The sequence below is a fragment of the Pimephales promelas genome, chromosome 16 (assembly GCF_988280905.1).
Source record: "Pimephales promelas chromosome 16, fPimPro1.hap1.1, whole genome shotgun sequence".
Lineage (NCBI taxonomy): Eukaryota > Metazoa > Chordata > Actinopteri > Cypriniformes > Leuciscidae > Pimephales > Pimephales promelas.
The window spans coordinates 12,276,909-12,296,798 of record NC_142784.1 but is presented as its reverse complement, the minus strand read 5'-3'; the positions used below and the strand labels follow the sequence as shown (position 1 = coordinate 12,296,798).

The following is a 19,890-nucleotide window of genomic DNA, read 5'->3' as shown; positions in this document are numbered from 1 at the left end:
AATGAGCCTATCTCCAAAAAAGTGGAGAATCCCTTTAAGCTTACCTCAAGGGCATCCAAGATTTAGGTGTCTTTGTTTCCGCAGTAGTTTCAATTTTGATGTTTTTAGGTCAAACCGTTCTTGTCTGTCAGTCAAATAATGGAGGTCTATGGTCACCACCTCAAAGAGCATGCACAGAGAAGTCCAAATTAAACATGATTTAATGACTCATAAATGTAAGTACACATTGATGGCCTAAGACACGAAACGAGCAGTTTGTGTGAGAAAACGAACAGTATTTATATCGTTTTACCTCTTGTTACCACAGCCACATCCAAGTGATCTGAGGCCGCGGGCGCTTCGGTCTGCGCAAGCGCTTGAAATCGCCGGACGTGATATCTGGTGTGTGTACGTCACTCATTGTTTACACAGAGATTTCAGAAGCGTTACCTTTCACTGTGAAGATCTAAACATAATAGATAAACAGGAAATTGCAATGGAAGAAGATTTCGATATATCAACAGACAACGTTGAGGGTACAGACCGAAGCGCCCTCAGATCACTTGGATGTGGCTGTGGTTACAAGAGGTAAAAACAATATAAATACTGTTTGTTTTCTCACACAAACAGCCCGTTTCGTGTCTTAGGCCATCAATGTGTACTTACATTCACGAGTCATTATATCATGTTTAATTTGGACTTCTCTGTGCTGCTCTTTGAGGTGGTGACCATAGACCTCCATTATATGACTGACAGACAAGAACGGTTTGACCTAAAAATATCAAAATTGAAACTACCGTGGAAACAAAGACGCCTACATCTTGGATGCCCTTGAGGTAAGCTAAAACATATCAAAAAAGTATTTCAAAGTGTGCACCACTCTCCACAATTGATTAGTTAAGTCTAAACCTTGTGTGTGCTTTGAGTAGCATTATGATGGCAGTCTCAAGTGTGTGTGTTTCAGTCCGTGTCACACTTGTTACTCTCCTCTGATCTGTTCCTGATCGCAGGTCTGTGTTTCTCTGTGGCCTTGTCTTTCTTTGATGAATCACTTAGTGAAGGACAGCGAAGGGGTCGTTCAGGCAGCAGTAGTGGTGCTCAGAGCGGGGGCATAATCAGTCCCAGAGGGTTCGAGTCGTGAGGACGGTAGCACCGGCTCAGATAGCGGTAATTACCCTGACCATATATTCCCACAGTACGACAGGAGACAACACACGCACACACACACAGACTCACTCTCCAGGAGCGACTGTGAGAGAAAGAGAGCTTGTACAAAACACACCTGATTCATTATTGTGAAAGGAGCTCGCAAGGTTCATTGTTCTGTGAGGCTGCATTGTTCCGTTAAAGGGACAGTTTATATGAATAATCTGTCACCTTCCCTAGTACTAAATTAGTGCTAGATCTTGACAACAAAAGAAACCAAAATGTAAAAAAAAAACACATTCTACCAAGAGTCACCTCTACAATTGCTTTTAAGTGGTAGCCTACGTCTAGTATCTCTCTCTCTCTCTCTCTCTCTCTCTCTGTCTCTCTCTCTCTCTCTCTCTGTCTCTGTGTGTATATATATATATATATATATACACACACACATCATTTTCATTTTTAAAATGTATTTTAATTTTTGTCCATTAAAATTAATTTACAGTTTGTCTGCCTATTTATCAAAGCAATCCAAGGATTTGTGGACAATATATTCAAATTTTCTAAAGCTACTTTTGTTTAAGGAACAGACTGAAATTTAAGGCAAGTCTCCCCAGGTGTAGTGTAAAAACTTAACTCCATACTTTATTTTTAGACATTTTTTGTATTGTTGTTTAAATATGCAAACGAGGTGTTAAATATTACAGTTACAATCTAATTAAATATACAGTAATTTGCATTAATTTCTTGAATAAAATCAGAACATTGTATGAAGCAGCTTCACAATTCTTGTTCCAATTTTTTGACATATTAGAGTCAAACGCTTTTACAGAGGGGATTTTGGATATCTTTTTATCACCGTCATCAACAGCCAGAAAAAAAGTTAATTTTCACAATTTTCACAACAGGAGTAAAACGTAGAAAATCAGGCAAATTATTCAAACCCAGAATACAGAAATTGAAATCTACAAATGCAAATAGATGAAGTGCTATAAAAGTTACTCTTAAAAGTGTATTTTTGGATGTACACTTTAGTCTCAAAAAACACCTGAAAAAGAAATGCCAAAAAGCCCAAAATCTCTAAATTGACTGTGTTTTTAATTTATTTTTTAAAGGATTTTTGTGTGAGCTATGCCTTTAACTGTGTATATGTATGTGTGTGTGTATTCTACATGTGTGTAGGAGCCTTTTAGAAAGGCCACAAGAGTTAAGCCCCATTCAAAGGAGTCTGATTACCCGAACAGGATGTTTTTGAGTGTTTGTGGACAAGGGACCAAAAGGAACCAGGAAAATACAAAAAAAAAAAGAAGTGAAATCCTAGCCCTGGAAAGCACTTGATGGTGATGTCAGCAGGTCTTTTGAGAACGCGTATGTCGGATTTTTTTTTCCTCTGCAATCTCAGGAGAGGTTAAAGCAGGTCTGATTCACTTTAACTGATGTGCTGTCAGTCTTTTTGTCCCTCAGTGTAACGGGGAGTCTTTCAGACAGCCGATTTCAGGAACTCTCACACAGACCAAACAAACCATCAGAAAACGTTTAGGGCGTCAGAACATCAGTTCTCAAAAACTCAGACTTTATAAAATATGGTGTGCTGGAGAAATGCTGGACTGATCTGTAATAGACCTTAGGTGCTGTAGTGTTGATTTGATATAAACAGAAACAGCACAAACAATGTTGTGTTCCTGGTAGGCGTGTAAAAATAGAATTCAAAATGAGGTGCGGATCTGTTAAATGGAGCAGAGGCGGGAGGTTAAAGCATTTTGGAGGAAAAACTCAATTTAAATTCCATACTCGTTGCTAGAGCTGCACGATAATATATCGCTTTAGCATTGATATCACAATGTGTTCATCCGCGAGAGTTACATTGCAGGATGTGCGATGTCAAGTGTAGGGATCGTAGTTGATCCGTTCGGACCATCATAAAGTTTAACCATCATGGAGAAAAGTTTTTCATTTGCAAGTGTTTTAGGTCGTCTCAGTTTAAACATTCAAGCGATTTTAAACCATTCGGGTGCAAGAAGATGCGAAAGAGAACTGAATTCTGTTCTCTTCCCCATCTATTTGCACTTGAACAGACACATATATGCAAAATTTATGTCAAAATGCCCATCTTTGAACACAGTCGCTTATGGCTTACGTGAATGTAAACAATAGAGAAATAAAACGGATGTTTATCATTATATTTGATCCATGCATTTGGTCTTAAAGTGACAGCAGCCTAATATTCCTGTCATTATTGTTAATCAAACAACAAAATACATAGAGATAATCGGTTTTGTAGCTTTAACAAAGATTAATTAATTTATATAGTGAAGACTATAGGCAGTTATTTTAAAACCAATTATTTCTGTACCTCTAACACTTGACCGAAAAACATAAAGCACTGCTTCTTTAATTTCTATCTTTGTTGTATTGTATTTATAGATGCTTGTAATTTCCTTTGGAGATTCACTCCTGAACAAATTCACCTCAATCATTCTAGAATGAATTCTTTAGAAATAGAGCTATTGAAATCATCTGGTGATCTAGGGCACGAAGTTCCCGTTCCACCACATCCCAAAGATGCTCTATTGGGTTGAGATCTGGTGACTGTGGGGGTCATTTTAGTACAGCGAACTCATTGTCGTGTTCAAGAAACCAATTTGAAATGATCCGAGTTTCGTGACATGGTGCATTATCCTGCTGGAAGTAGCCATCAGAGGATGGGGACATGGTGGCCATAAAGAGATGGACATGGTCAGAAACAATGCTCAGGTAGGCTGTGGCATTTAAACGATGCCCAATTGGCACTAAGGGGCCTAAAGTGTGCCAAGAAAACATCCCCCACACCATTACACCACCACCACCAGCCTGCACAGTGGTAACAAGGCATGATGGATCCATGTTCTCATTCTGTTTACGCCAAATTCTGACTCTACCATCTGAATGTCTCAACAGAAATCGAGACTCATCAGACCAGGCAACATATTTCCAGTCCTCAAAATTCCTTAAATCACCTTTCTTTCCCATTCTGACATTCAGTTTGGAGTTCAGGAGATTGTCTTGACCAGGACCACACCCCTAAATGCATTGAAGCAACTGCCATGTGATTGGTTGAGTAGATAATTGCATTAATGAGAAATTGAACAGGTGTTCCTAATAATCCTTTAGGTGAGTGTAATTGCAGTTAAACATATATATATCGCAATGTTAATTTTTTTACAATATTGTGCAGCCCTACTCATTGCGTTGATTAAAGTTTCATTGTCATCGATGCTCTATACAGTTTCAGTTATAAAAAAAAAATATATATATATATATTTTTGTTTAAAAATGTTTGTGAATTAGCGAAGTGAATTTAACTAAGCATCAGCCATCGATTTATTTATATAATATAGCAAATTCTGCATTCAGTTCTTTGTGGGGCGAGCAAGTGTGGGACTGTTTGTGCTTCAAGTTTAATATTTTGGCTTTGGGATAAATTTAGAAGGACATCTTTCAGTTGTTGCCTGTCTGTCGTCTTCAAGCATCACCTCGATCGCACGAGGATTCGTGGAGGCCTGTGGATGACGAGAAGCTGCGATAGACCCTCGAGTGTGTTCATGAGATGGGAAGCAGATGGCTTGATGGTCTGCCTGGGGGGGCTGATGAAAAGAGAGAGAGAGCGAAAGAGAGAACGTGAAATAGCAACACTTGTTGCCCGAAGCCAGAGTTTAGAAACATGGCCGCCACACAAAGAGACCATGATGGCCACTCAGATGGTCAGGTTTTAGGTGGGAGCTCCAAACACTTTCCCTAGTGTTCAGCTATGCTTTAATGGATTACAGCCTGAGGTAATTACAATGGGATCTGTAGTACACTCTTTAAATAAACCTGCAGGCAACGACATCCTGATGGACCATAATACTTAACGAACTGCAACAATGCTATCACAGTATCAGACTGATCTCATGAAATGGCTTATATGTGACACGCCAATTCGTATTTCCATTTTTGGCGTGCTATCAACATGCATAATCACTTTTCAGCGTGTATATATAAATATATGACCTACCCCAACCCCGTCCCTATACTTACCCGTCACTGGGGTTAATAGCAGTTATGAGTCTTCCCCTACATCTAGGTAAAAAAAATATCGCTCCGCAGATGTAGATGTACATTTTGCTTTGTTTCGCTCAGACATTTAACGGCGTGTACATACACGCGGAATCCCTCCAAACTAGAAAAATATGTATTGCATGTTCTCACCAAAAGTAAAATTTGATGATTTCTTATGTTTATTTAAAGTCATCTGATTAATTCCGCTTATCAGTAAAGTTTCCATGTCAGAAATGCTCTGTCTGATCTACTTGAACCGAATGTAGTCAAGTTGATTGTCATATTAGCTACTGCAGTATATTTCACTTCAATAAAACCAGTTAGCGTAGATGTTAACATTTCCTTGGCTTATTATTATTTGACCAAATGTTTTATAGTGCATGCCAAAATAAACTTCAAAAAGTATTAAATCGGCCGTGTGTAAAATGCGTCCTCAAAGAGGCAAATTCGTTTTTATCCGGCTTCATCAGTTTCATTATAGCCACGAAATAACGGAAAACGAAAATGCGTGTGATTTATATTTATATGAAATTCTTCTCCAAGTGTTACGAATATGAAGCCAGAACAGAGTAATACAAGACGGGCGCATTTCTTAAATACTCCAGGACTGGTATCACATTAAGAACTCTTAAGTTAGCAATTTGAAATTCGCCATGGCCGCGTGTTGAAAGCTAATGCCGTCGTAATGGTTTCTCCATTTAACAAATAACGCCTCACGCCATGTTACAACGTGCAAATGACTGAATTTACTCAAATTAGACTTGAAAGGCCATTAAGTATATTAATATATAAGCAGGGACTGGGGCTGGAGTACATCAATTGTGATGGTCCGGCAGTGTTGTGTTGCACAGTGCGACACACACACACACACACACAGGCGAACGTCCATCACTTGCTGATGTGGTCCTCAGAGACTGCTTGCAGCACATGCCCTATATTTATGGCTGAGTCTGGAAAATATATCTCTGCCTGCCAAAGAGTGAGGGAGAGAATTTAGGAACTTAAAAAAGAAGGGCTGCCGGTATGGAACAAATACACGTTTGTGCAGTACAGAGAGAGAGAGAGAGAGAGCTGATGTTCGGAAGGAGCACAGGCAGCTTCCTTTTTATAACTCTGCTGCTGATGCAGGCTGGGTATCACTCGTTCTGACTCACTCTAATCTCCAGGAGAGGCAGACAGGAAGGGAGTTTTATTTTCGGTGTTGACATGCGGGGGTGAGCACTAGATGAGCAGCTCTCGGTTGGGTCCGCAGGAGACGTCGCCGGTCACGACGGCACATGCATCGCCACTGTGTCCTTTGGCATCGCACCGGAGTCGAGGCGCAACGCACGACGAACAAATTGTGGATTCGACAAGGAGCCCAAGAGAGGAAAGACTGTCTCTCGTCCAGTGAACAATGGATGGATTCAGATTTGGAAAAAATGTTATCCTGACTGAGAAGAGAAGCCTGCTGATGGCTGTATACATGGCAACCTGAATGTTTTTAGTATCCCCGGTGGTTATCATTCCCTAGTACAATAATTCCCAAAGTAACTTAGATGTGCTAAACAGTTCCCACCTATCCTGAAATCACAGTTAACTGAAATCACTGTTAACCCTTAAACGCATATCTCCTGTGGGGGTCATTTTAGTACAGTGAAATCATTGTCATGTTCAAGAAACCAATATGAAATGATTCGAGTTTTGTGACGTGTATTATCCTAGAGGATGGACATGGTCAGAAACAATGCTCAGGTAGGCCGATGCCCAATTGGCACTAAGGGGCCTAAAGTGTGCCAAGAAAACTTCCCCCACACCATTACACCACCACCACCAGCCTGCACAGTGGTAACAAGGCATGATGGGTCCATGTTCTCATTCTGTTTACGCCAAATTCTGACTCTACCATCTGAATGTCTCAACAGAAAGCGAGACTCATCAGACCAGTCAATGTTTTTCCAGTCCTAAAAATTGCTTGAATCCACTTTCTTTCCCATTCTGGCATTCAGTTTTGAGTTCAGATCAGTTAGGAGATTGTCTTGACCAGGACCACACCCCTAAATGCATTGAAGCAACTGCAATGTGATTGGTTGATTAGATAATAACAATGGGCGGATTCAGATTTGGAAAAAATGTTATCCTGACTGAGAAGAGAAGCCTGCGGATGGCTGTATACATGGCAAACTGAGTGTTTTTAGTATTCCTATTGGTTATCATTCCCTAGGACAATAATTCCCAAAGTAACTTATTCCACTTAGCTGTTCCCCTTAAAGGGTTAGTTCACCCAAAAATGAAAATTAAGTCATTAATTACTCACCCTCATGCTGTACCAACCCCGTAAGACCTTCGTTCGTCTTCGGAACCCAAATGAAGATATTTTTGATTAAATTTGAGAGCTGTATAACTACCACATAGACTTCCGGGACTGGCTCTTGACGGCCCAGAAAGTCAATGAAGAAAACGTTTAAATATTCCATGTGACTACAGTGGCTCAACTATAAGTTTATCAAGCGACGAGAATACTTTTTGTGCGAAAAAACAAACAAAAATAACGACTTCATTCGACTTTTCCTTTTCTTCCTTGTTGGCCTGAAACGAGACTTCCTTAGATTTCCACGACGCATGCGCGAGAATTGCGATCTCCTTACACTACTTCAGTTCAGTTCTCGCGCATGCGTCGTGGAAATCGTATGGAAGTCTCGTTTCAGGCCAAGAAAACAAGGAAGAAAAGGAAAAGTCGAATAAAGTCGTTATTTCTGTTTGTTTTTTCGCACAAAAAGTATTCTCGTATATCTTATCAAAAAGTATTCTCGTATATCTCGTATAAAAGTATATCCCCATATATCCTAAAATCACAGTTAACTGAAATCACTGTTAACCCTTAAACGCATACCTACACTTTTTAGTGAGCAGGGTATCATTCACTACCCTCCTCCTCACTTATTTTTTTAAAGATATACATCAACCTTCGTTGTATTCCTCAATCAATTCATTATAAACAATATAACAAGAAAAACACTGTAAAAGAATGCCTGTTTTCCCAATTAACTTTTTTGTAAAAATGTAAAGGGTAGCTAATGACCCGAGGGGCGTAACAGTGTACGTTTTTCTGCACAACGATCATTTAATCTTTGATGACTGAAAAAGTGCAATTCACCTTTAATATTTTAATGAAACACAATGAAGTGACGTTTCACTCATAGTTACCGCAGGTAGAAAACAAAAGAATAGGAAGAATCATCAGCAAAACTTGAAAAGGCTCAGTGATTACTGAACACAATCAAATATTAGAGTCACTGTCACTTGATGATGGATCTGTTGAAGAAGCTGTCAGTGATCAAAATATTGAATATGATGATGAGAATATGTTTGAGATGGCAAGATGCTGAATGTACTGGGAAATGAGCTCTAATGTGGACAGTGATGACGGTATAAAACATCTGCTCCAACTGAAACCTTACAAGCTCCAAAAGGTAACAAAATATGCTTGATTTTATTCATCTGTAATTGTTACTCTATAGGTACAGATCCATTCGTGTTAGATATAGATCCGGCTCGCAAAAGAGCCAAATTTGTAATAATAAATGTAGTTGGCGAAACATTCATGCATTTAAGGGTTAAAGTTTGTGGATTTTCTTTGTAATAAATTCGTTATTTTGGGTAAGGATTCATGAAATTAATAAAACTAGACAGTAAAGACATTTCATAATGTTACGGAAGATTTCCATTTTAAATAAATGCTATTCCTTTGAATGTTTTATTCATCAAAGAATTACACAACTGTTTTCAATATTAATAATAATCAGAAATGTTCCTTGAGCCGCAAATCAGCATATTAGAATTGTTTCTGAAGGATCATGTGACACTGAAGAGTCGGCTTTGAAAATTCAGCTTTGATCACAGGAATAAATTACAGATTAAAATAGAAAACGGTTATTTTAAACTGCAATGATATCACTGTTTTACTGTATTTTCTAGCAAATGATTGTAGCCTTGGTGAGCATAAAAGACGTCTTTCAAAAACAAATACTTTTTGAACAGTATATATTTCCCATTGCAATCATCATGGATAGGTTTAGGGTTTGCGAAAGGGTTTGATTTTTAATAACGTGGTGAAATGATCAAGTCAATATTTTCTTTATTACAATCATGGTTAGGTTTAAGTTTGGGTTTCATTTTTGACTCATAGGACTAACAAGGTCTTTCTTGCGGAAATCATGTTTTTGTTTATTATTGTTCTGTTAAACATGTTGTGTTGGTACATTTACTGGCTGATATTTCAGTTTCTACCATTTCTTTGTGCCAAAAAGTCCCAATTACAGTTCTGTGGTCTCTTCAAATGACATTTTTCTTCACAGTTCTTGGGTTTCCATTGTCTCTTTCTGGCTCTTCTCTTGGGACGCACACGTGATGCCCTTTAGCATGGCAAACGGCCAGTACATCTCTTTTTTTCCAGCTGTAGAAAGGCTCCAATATTTCTACAGATGTCCCCAGATTGTGCAAACGAGTATTAATGTCGCGTTTTAAAGCTGAGATTCAACTGTACTCTACATTTATGGTTGAACTGGTAACTTGTCATGACCGTTCACTTGGGTGCAGAAATTTAATAACATCTTCTTTTTTTTTTCCATAATACCCCTGATAAAGCAATCACATGCTTGGCTACACACGATACCATGGAACAAAAGGGCTGTACAATTAAACGGGCAGGTTTACAACAAGCCGCTGACAACGTGAATTACGTTAAAGTGATCCCCGTAGATCAGCGGCGCCCTTGACGCCGCTCCACAGAATCGTAAAAACGGCTTAAAGATTTTTCCTCCGTTGTTCCCCTCCTCCGTCTCTAGTGGGAGGGAGTTGATTTAACATCTTCCCAGGGTAAAATGTTCTCTAGAAGGCCTTAAAGTCACTCGCCCCCGAACCGTGAAAAAGATATAAAGTGCCCATCATTGTACAATTCCACACTGCTTAGAATGCAAAAAAAAGTTGTTTATTCAGCATGCTTATTTTTCACGTACATAAGTGTTTGCCACAATGGGAAATCTGTTTTAGTGTTATACTTTTGCTGCTGTGTCCCTACACCAACATTGACCCCATTAGATTGTGTCACCTACACAGTTCTCTGTTCGACTACTGCCATCAATGCAGCGCTGGGATGCTAATGTGACGTTTGCTCAGGTTTCTTTGCCTACAGTCTCCTGATAAGCTGAAACGCTTAAAGGTCAAACTTATTAGCAAAGCCTGTAGAGTTTCCCCGTAGAGTCTGTGAATTATGGTACGTCTGCAATGTCATTTTATCATCAGGCTTTAGTACGTTGTTGTACATTGTCTCACGGTTTCTTTCTTTGAGAATTAAAACTCATTTCCAATATCTCTAGTGTATGAGAGCATGAAAATCTTTGGTAAATGCTGCGATACTCTTGCAAGTTAAACCATGTAATTTAAATTAAATGAATGTAAGAAGCTATCATAGTACGGGTTTAATTTTATTCATAGTTTCCGGTTTTATTGTAGTAGCTAAATCTTTTCTATTTGCGAAAAAAATTATAGTTGTGCTTTACTATTAAACTATGGCAAACATGGTAGATTTTCATAAAAATCGTGAAAATCATTTTGTAAGTTAATGGCCAAATCAAAGTTTTTTTTTTTTTTAGTGTTTAGTAGGAATATGTTAGCCTTAAAGGGATACTCCACTTTTTTTTTGGAAATAGGCTCATTTTACAACTCACCTCAGGGTTAAACATTTGGGTTTTACCGATTTCGAATCCATTCAGCTGATTTTCTGATATTTCGAAGAATATCAGTAACCAGAGTGTTTCTGGTCTCATTGACTTCCATAGTAGGAAAAAAATATATACTATGGAAGTCAATGAGACCAGAAACTGTCTGGTTACTGATATTCTTCTAAATATCAGAAAATCGGCTGAATGGATTCGTAAAGGGTAAAAACTCAACTGTTTAACTCTGGGGGAGTTGTAAAATGAGCCTATTTCCAAAAAAAGTGGAGTATCCCTTTAAGGTTATGAATAAGCTGGTTTGTTCCAAAACAATCCCACCCCCTATGCTATAAATACCACCTGGCAAAAGTGGGCGTTGACGCACGTCACAGAGCAAATTCGGTTCGAACGCTCAAGTTTTATTCCATTTTCCAACTGTACATTAGTTAAGAACGAAATTATTCACACCTCTACTATTGAATCCAACGCATCATCAGCGCTCTGATTTGCTCCCATGGTGCCGGCAAGTACGACTTTGTACGAGTCTGTGAGGTAAACTAAACGCTATTGGCTATTTGAAAAGGGGGAGGAGCCATTCAATATGTTTCAGTTTCAGTGGAAATTACATCAACGCATCATTACACTTCAGTGGACTTCAAACTTCACTTTACTTGAATGGATAACCATGGCTAGTTTGTTTCTAGATTCACCTCTGACAATGACCCTCATCTATAATAGTTCTAAAGCTGTCAATTAAAAACTAAAACATGACTAATTTATCACTCAGTAGGCCAGTTTGTTCTGAAAATTTGTGTGAAGTGTAAATCTGTATGGATTTTGTGGGGTCATTGTGATATACACGGCTGCAAAGTACTTCGTTACTTACTGAATATTGTAGTGGGGGATTACTTTACTCAAATATTGTTGAAATTTAAAGGATTAGTTCACTTTTGAAAAAAACTTTTGCTGATAATTTACTCACCCCCATGTCATCCAAGATGTCCATGTCTTTCTTTCTTCAGTCGAAAATAAATTAAGGTTTTTGATGAAAACATTCCAGGATTTTTCTCCATATAATGGACTTCAATGGGAACCAGACGGTCCAAGGTCCAAAAGACAGTTAATAACAGTTTCAGATGCAGCTTCAAATGTCTTTAAACGACACCGGATGATGAATAAGGGTCTTATCATGCGAAACGATCGGTTATTTCAAAACTTATTCCAAAAATGTAACTTTTCTAAGGACAAATGCTAGCCTTGCTCTATTCTGTGAGGCGCGTTTGTAACGTCACGTAATACGTAATTACGTTCAAAAGGTCACAGGCGAAGTCACAAAGTCAGAGTGTTTACAAGTTGAACGCATAGGTTGAACGTGCAAACTAACTCAAACGCCGTTTACAAAAAAAGGAATTAAAAGGTAAAACAACGATGTCGGACGATTTTGATTCTGTATTTCCGGCTACGTGACCTTTTGAACGACTGAGGAAAGATTATCAGCAAAAGGTTTTTTTCAAAAGTGAACTAATCCTTTAATGCTTGTTCTCAATTGCATTTCGAAGGCAAAAAAAAAAACCCATACTTTTCACCCATTGAAATGTATTGTATGATTGTGTATATATTTCACTGGTCAAAATGACATGCTTTTGTGTCATGAATGCTTATACAATGTTCAGGGTAACACCAAAAGAGCAATTCTATACTGTAATGTCAATGTGTCTTGTGAAGAAATAAAAAGGGAAAGAATGTTTCTTATAGCTTTGCCAGTGGACTTACTTCTAAAGTCGGATTGAGACTGGAGAGCTGGATGACAACTGTGATGGAGGGAAAACAGGCATGTTTAATGTGTTCACGTCAGTCACAAGAGGTTCTTGCATCAAAACATCATTTGACTTTCAATCTATAAAATACAGTTCTGTCTGTTTGTCAGTGGGCAGTGAAGGGTAATTGAATCGTTTGGGTTGACTGAGTGGTTTCAGGTGGCGGTTGATTATTCAGTCGCTTGCTTTTTATTCAAGTTGTTTTAGTCTCTTTTTCTCCCTCTCTCTCGGTTATTCTGTTGTGTGTAACACTTTTAATGGTCTCCTGTGGAATCTCAGTGGCATCATGGGACATGTAGCCTATAATTTTATCTAGCGAGAGGTTTCTGGAGGCAGACAAAAGGCTGTAATTGAGTTTGTGAGGCTAAATGCAGGAAACGCATATTTAGATAATCGGATAATTGAGTGTTGACTTGACTTGCCCTTGATTTGATGCGTTTTTCAAGATTACATGCCATCTGTCTCTTTTTTTGAAATGAAGACATTAAGTGTGTTTTATAAAATAGTTAATACCTGGACTCGTCAATTTTGTTGCATTGTCTTGTGTAAATGATTAAATGAATCACATTAATCTAAGAGATGTTAATGAAAGCAGTTTTTTTTTCCCCCGGATCTGTCTATTTTAGAGAAAAATTTGCAAAACTTCAACAAACAAGAATACATTGTCCTTAAACTTTGACATTTGGCATTGCTGTCTTGTCTGTTTCTTTCTGCATTCATTAGGTTGAACTGTGTTATGCAGCCTCATTAGCATATCTACAAGCTCATTAGCATGTCTTCTCTAAATGTCTTTAACTCAAGTTGGGATCAAACCCTCAGTCCAATGCATTCATGTAAAAGAGCACTCAACTAAATATGGTAAAGTAGAAGTGATCGCAAAACGGAGTTTAGAGGAGTGACCTTATCAAGTGTCAGTAAGTGGACTTCATCATGACTGATGGTCCGTTATATAAATGGTATTTATAAAGCTCTGCCCACACTCTCCAGCAGGCTGTTCGAAACAGTTGAGTCTTCAAGGAGCCGGAAATGTACCGTTTGTTTATGTAGACTTCAATATCTTATATAGACTGCAATATCGTCTGTTTGAAGGTGGTTTGCTGGTTATCGTAGTGGATTCCAGTGTTCAGGTCGGTCAGCTTTGATGGTTTTACAGGGATTTTGGGCAATTATCAGCTGGTCAAGATGGGAGATCAGCTAGTCAGCCTGTTAAAGCAACACCATGGAACTTTTCCTCTTCGGTCGCCCTACTGGTTGGAAACTAAATTGTCCATTACCGGCGTCGTAAATAATTTAGCCTACCGGCGCACACACGCTCGTTTGTTTATCCAGCACCGGCTTTGGAATGAACAATGTCCACAGACAAGGTAGAGTATGTTACATGATTTCATGAAAGGATGACGTATTGCGACATCAGAAACTAAGAAAAGCGAAATAATGACGATTGTAGCGCTTGACGTAAAGCAAAAACAAAATTATTCACGCACTAAATCCAGCATAAACTCCGGCACAATTTGCATATTTTTAAAATCTCAAAACAGACTTCACATCCCAAACTGCACATCAATTAGCTGCCGACCGCATTTTTCGCTTGATATTTGCATAAAGAACTGCCCAACCTTTTGACGCTCTCAACGCTTTCACCGGTCCGCTGTCAATCCCAAAATGCACTACGTGAGCGTAAAGCTCGACATCCATAGAAATGAATTGAAACCGCTCGTTTCGCTCGCACCGCGCTAGTGGACACGCACCGTAACTAAATCATTTGTGCGCAAAGTGGCAGGCGCTCAATTTGCGCGTTTCACGCGAACAAGGTGTATTTGCGCCTACGCCTCTTTCGCGCCGCAGGAATTTTTTACGCGCATAATGTGTCTTTGCTTTGACTTAACGTTGAAATCATTCGCTATTTGCGTCCGGTGTGAACGCACTATTAGACTGTTTTAAACTATTTTTTTTGACTGGGATATGACTACTGAATTCTGCATGTCAACAGTCATCACACAAAGGTAATATTAAAGATACAACAGAAAATAGAAAAAATGAGAGAGAGAGAGAGAGAGAGAGAGAGTGATTGGAAATAGATATTAACAAATTGTTGTTGTTGTTGTTTTATTTCATATGTTTAATATTAATAAGCGCTGTCTTTTTTTACAATAAAAAAACTAAATTAAGATAAGTTGGCCTTCAAGGCAAAAATATTCTGTAAAAGCATAACTTATGGCCCAATTATTCAGTTAAACATAGCAAAGATTTAATATTCTCAAAGAATACTGAGATAAAACGCATATCCAAATAATTATAATCTTAATAATGTTGATGTCTTTTCTAAATGATTATCACTATAAAAATGTGTGCTTAAAGTTGAAAGGATTTTTATGTTTGATTATTTTTTATGTTTTTGTGACCATAAAGCCAAACATAAAAGGTAAAAGAACGCAGCAGAGATAAAGGAAGACATAATGAATGCCGACAGTCAGCAAAAAATTGCATGACTTGTAAGCCAGAGAATGAAACCAGCATCAATAAATCAACAGTAAACGTTCACGAAAAAAAATAAAAAATAAGCTGATCCTTAATGAGCCCTAAAATGATTGGGAAACTAAAGACTCAGTAATGTCAGCGATGGATAAATAGATATCTTTATTGATGTTTGTTGTTTGTTTGTATATTTCATCAGGTTATAGGAATGACTCATTTCCCAGAATGCATTACCAACATGTCATTTCGAGTTGCACTTCAGTAATGTTCTCTTCATGTCGATCCAATTCAAATTCCAATTCAACTTCCTGTGCGACGTGGGCATTTCAATTCAAAATTCTCACTCGTGAAATCGAAAGGGAGTCTATTTGTGAAACAATAGCAGTCATTTGGCAACAAAGAGTCCCGGTTTGTGCCGTGTCATTTCCTGATCCAGAGGCCAGAAGACAAACACTTGTTGGGTCAATCATAATGACACGGCGAGGGCGTCAGGAAAATGTGCTTACAGCTCATTCACTGATGGAAGTATGTCTGTCCCTCAGTTTGGGGCGAACAGCCAACCGTCCCGCTCTCTCTCCGTCTCTCCCGCCAACAGCAGTGGGAGAATGTGCCTCTTTAATGGGAAATGATGTCAGGCGCTCTCTCTGTGAGCTTGGCACCTCTCTTGGCAATGCCCGAGCTGTGCCAACCCCATGAATGCCCAGAGGTCACTGGCTGGGTGTCATGGCAACGGGATAAAGTACCCGTCTGGCCCAGTCACTTCTCAGGGGGTCCGGACAGCCGAGTGGCACCACCTAAATCACACACTTTCTCACACAATAATTTCACACAGTGCTGAACAGGAAAACGGATTTTCAACTTTAACTAGAAACGAAAGTGTAATGCTTGTAGTTGGCTTTGTCTCGCGTTTTTTTTTTGATTCGTTGAATATTTTATAGCCGCCAGCTGTTTTAAATGCCAATGCGTGTGTGTTTATGCATTTGTCAGTGTGATTGATTTCCTGCGAGACGATTTCTGTTGCTTAGCTTTAGGAGTTGTGGACCGATCCGTCATCAGACCCTGATAGCTCATGTACGTCACTGATACGGCCATTCGTTTTCATCTGGAAGATACAATTAAAACAATGTAAAACACGGTTAAAACATCTATGCTTGATGTTGGAAGGACATCCAGCAGATGTTGGACCTGTTTGTCGTTTGGTGACGCCAGTTGTACTGATAATACACACATAATCTTGTGTGAAAGAGAGAGAGTTGGCCTACGTTCAAGCTGCAGGTAAAGGTGGCCAAAATCCGTTTTTGTCATGATTCCAAAATGGAATTGGATCTTCTCGATTCTGATTTGGGCCACTTCCACATGTAGTCCTAAATCAGTTTGACTAAGACAGTCATATCGAAATATATATGTGATTTTTACGTCACTCTAGATTGACTCACTCTTACAAAGTTCTCAATGCTTCGTTTGGCATGTAGGGACCCTCATTATGTTACTGTGTTAGTGTGGGGCTATTTTGAGCCTTGTTAGTGGTATTAACTAGCGATTTCTCTTTACTTATTTTATGTCCCCATATACTATTTTTAGAGATAAAACTCTTTACATTAAATTATCATGAAAACAAATCTCAGAGAACGGTCGTCTAGGTACCAATGTGCAATTAGACTAAAGGTTAATTTTGCACCGGAGTTTTTTTTTTTTTTTTGATACTTTATTTATCCCAAGGGAAATGTAAGGCATCCAGTAGCTTAGACAACACATTTCCACATCTATCACTCATACAATATATATATATATATATATATATATATATATATATATATATATATACTGTATATATATATATATATAAAAGTTCTCCTTTAAAGATCTCACCGACTGCGTAACTTCACCACAAGTTGTTTTAATTGGTCTGCAACTACCGACTAATACAATTTTGGTAGACTAAACTTCTTCAAGTTGACTAACATTTACATTTCCTTCTAATTCCTGCTTATTAATAGTTAGTAAGGTAGTTGTTAAGTTTAGGTAGCCTAAGGATTGAGGGATGTAGAATATGGTCATGCATATTAATATGTGATTTATAAGTTCTAAACTGCCAATATCCTACTAATATGCATGATAATAAGCAACTAGTTAATAGTAAGAATTGGACCCTAAACTAAAGAGTAACTGCGATTTTACAGTCATGCCTTTCCCTTTCAAAGTCTGTTGTGACTATTTATATCTCAAAAAAGTCTTAATAGCTTGTTTTCATATGATGTCACGCCACTGTGTTGCCATGGCGCATAATGCAAATGGAGGCCAGGAAGTGATTTGCTGTATTTAGAAAGCACTGTAACATACTCAAAATGCCTGTGTTTTGCGTCTTTTATTGTTACATCGATCAAACCACGAGGAGTTTTTATCGTGTACCAAAAGTTGTTGTTCATAATAGAGCCAGACCGATATATCGGCAGACCGATATTATCGGCCGATATTAGGCATTTTCCAAACTATCAGTATCGGCAGTTATAATGGCCGATAAATGAATATTTCAAAAATAAAATAAAACCGGACGAAACACGCTTGAACCATGTCATGAGTGTTGGAGTTGTATAGTTTGTCCATCAGAGGGCACTCTACACCGTTCCTGTTGGCAACACTCGTTGAGTTGGTCACGAGACATACATTGCTTGAATAGCAATTAAAAGAACATCCCAATCAGTTCTCTTAACTCAAATAAGCATGACAAAATTTGTGACTAATCATCTCCAGTTTAAAAAAATAAATAAATAAATAAAATATCGGCCGATATATCGGATTTTAAAACCCCAAAATATTTGAATCGGTATCGGCCTTCAAAATCCTTTATCAGTCGGGCTCTAGTTCATAAGGGGGGAAATGCTAGAAATTGACCGAAAAACTCTGGAAAAACGGCTTGCAAACCTACGTCTGCGGTCGAGAGGAGCCGAATGGTAAAATGCCCATGTGTGCAGTGATCACTTCATCAAAGGTGAGTTAATACAACTTAAGTTTGTGTAACATGTAATGTTTCCGAACTTTGTAAAGTCAAAGTATGTCTCTGTAAAGCGAGGTAGTTGCTCATATCTACCGCCTCGATGGCTGGAAAATCTCTCAATTCAGTTGAAAAACGCTACTCTTCATAACGTAAGGATCACGTCCAACATATGTTTGATTTTTTTGTTTATATCTTTCTCTCGTAATAGCGTGTAACGTAGTACAGTGCGGACTTTCCTCCATCTTGTCCATTGCGCTCTTCACTCCCTGCCCTCCATCTGAATTTCGCGCGTCATCATAATCACGTGACTGAAACCCACCCAGATAGCAAACTGACATTGAATCAACGTGGAAATATGACATCGAAACAACGTTGATCTGACATTGTTTTGCTCATCGAATTAACGTTGAACCAACGTCAGACGCGTCATTCTTTCAAAACTAACGGAAAATCAACTTGAAATCAACGCGTTGTTTCAACGTTATGAAAGCAAACCAATTTTCGATTTTCATTTAGCTTTGAAGAACGCCGCGTCTGACGTTGGTTCAACGTTAATTCGATGAGCAAAATCAACGTTGTTTCAATGTCATGAGAGACGTCGTTTCCACGTTGATTAAATGTCAGTTTGCTATCTGGGCATCTATATTATGGTCGTTGTTTTAGTTTTAAACTATTAATATTGCATATTCTGTCAATCACAAATCTGTCCTGCATTTCAGTAATGGACACATAAACTAAAAATTGTAAAAATAAGTTGTGATCAGTAAATTTGGATCCAGATAGCTGGAAAAGTTTGTGTTTGAGAGAGAGAAAGATAACAAGAATGGGTAAAGCTGTGGCTGAGATCTTTAGAAAACATGAGGAATTGCCTGGAAATTGGAACAAACAGCCAGAAGCACTTTTCAGTGGTGCGCACACAGCTAATCCATTCAACACAGCCCCTGCAAGTGTGTGTGTGTGTGTGTGACTGTGATAAGAACTGCTGGTCACTTCTCACTCCCACTCATCTGAGAGCTTTTGCACATGTGTGAGTTTGTCTGGAACAGAGAGAAAGAGATTTCACATGCACTTGTTTCTAGTAAATGAATTGCTGTGTGTGTGTGTGTGTGTGTGTGTGTGTGTGTGTGTGTGTGTGTGTGTGTGTGTACTTGTCTACCTATCTAAGAGGGGACTTTGGTGTCGTTACACACTCACTAACAGGGGACCGCCGAGGGAAGTGGGGACATTTTTCAAGTCCCCTGTTAGCTATGCCTTAAAACATGTTAAAATCAACTAAAAAACGCTCTGGTGAATTTTTTTAACTTTTGACCAAGTGGGGACTAACACATGTGTGTGTGTTTAAGCCCATACTCAGCAGCGCTCCTGTAGGCTGGAGCAGGAACTGCAGTGGCCCATTAACACACGTCGTTCACACTTCTCTATTGTCTGAATGGCTGGCTGTCCCAAAGCCTCTGAGACTGTAGAGCTGCTTAGTTAAGGTACTTTCAGTAAATTTAATAACCCCACGCTAGTAATCATTAGTTAAGCAATAGTAAATGCTTAACTAATGAAAATACAATTATTAAAACACATTATAGATATGCTTTTAAAACAATATTAAAGAATTTATAGCTTTATAGCTGTCTTTATAAATTGCTGATTATTGGTTTAAAAGCATATCTATAATGTGTTTTAATCATTTTAATTCCATGCTTTATTAATGAACAAT

At 38.5% G+C, this 19,890-nt stretch overlaps 1 protein-coding gene across 5 annotated transcripts in view; it reads left to right on the top strand.

Annotated features, from left to right (window-relative positions):
• Positions 1–19,890, top strand: part of fat3a (FAT atypical cadherin 3a) — a 187,165-nt gene that overhangs the window by 12,326 nt on the left and 154,949 nt on the right. The window lies entirely within an intron of this gene.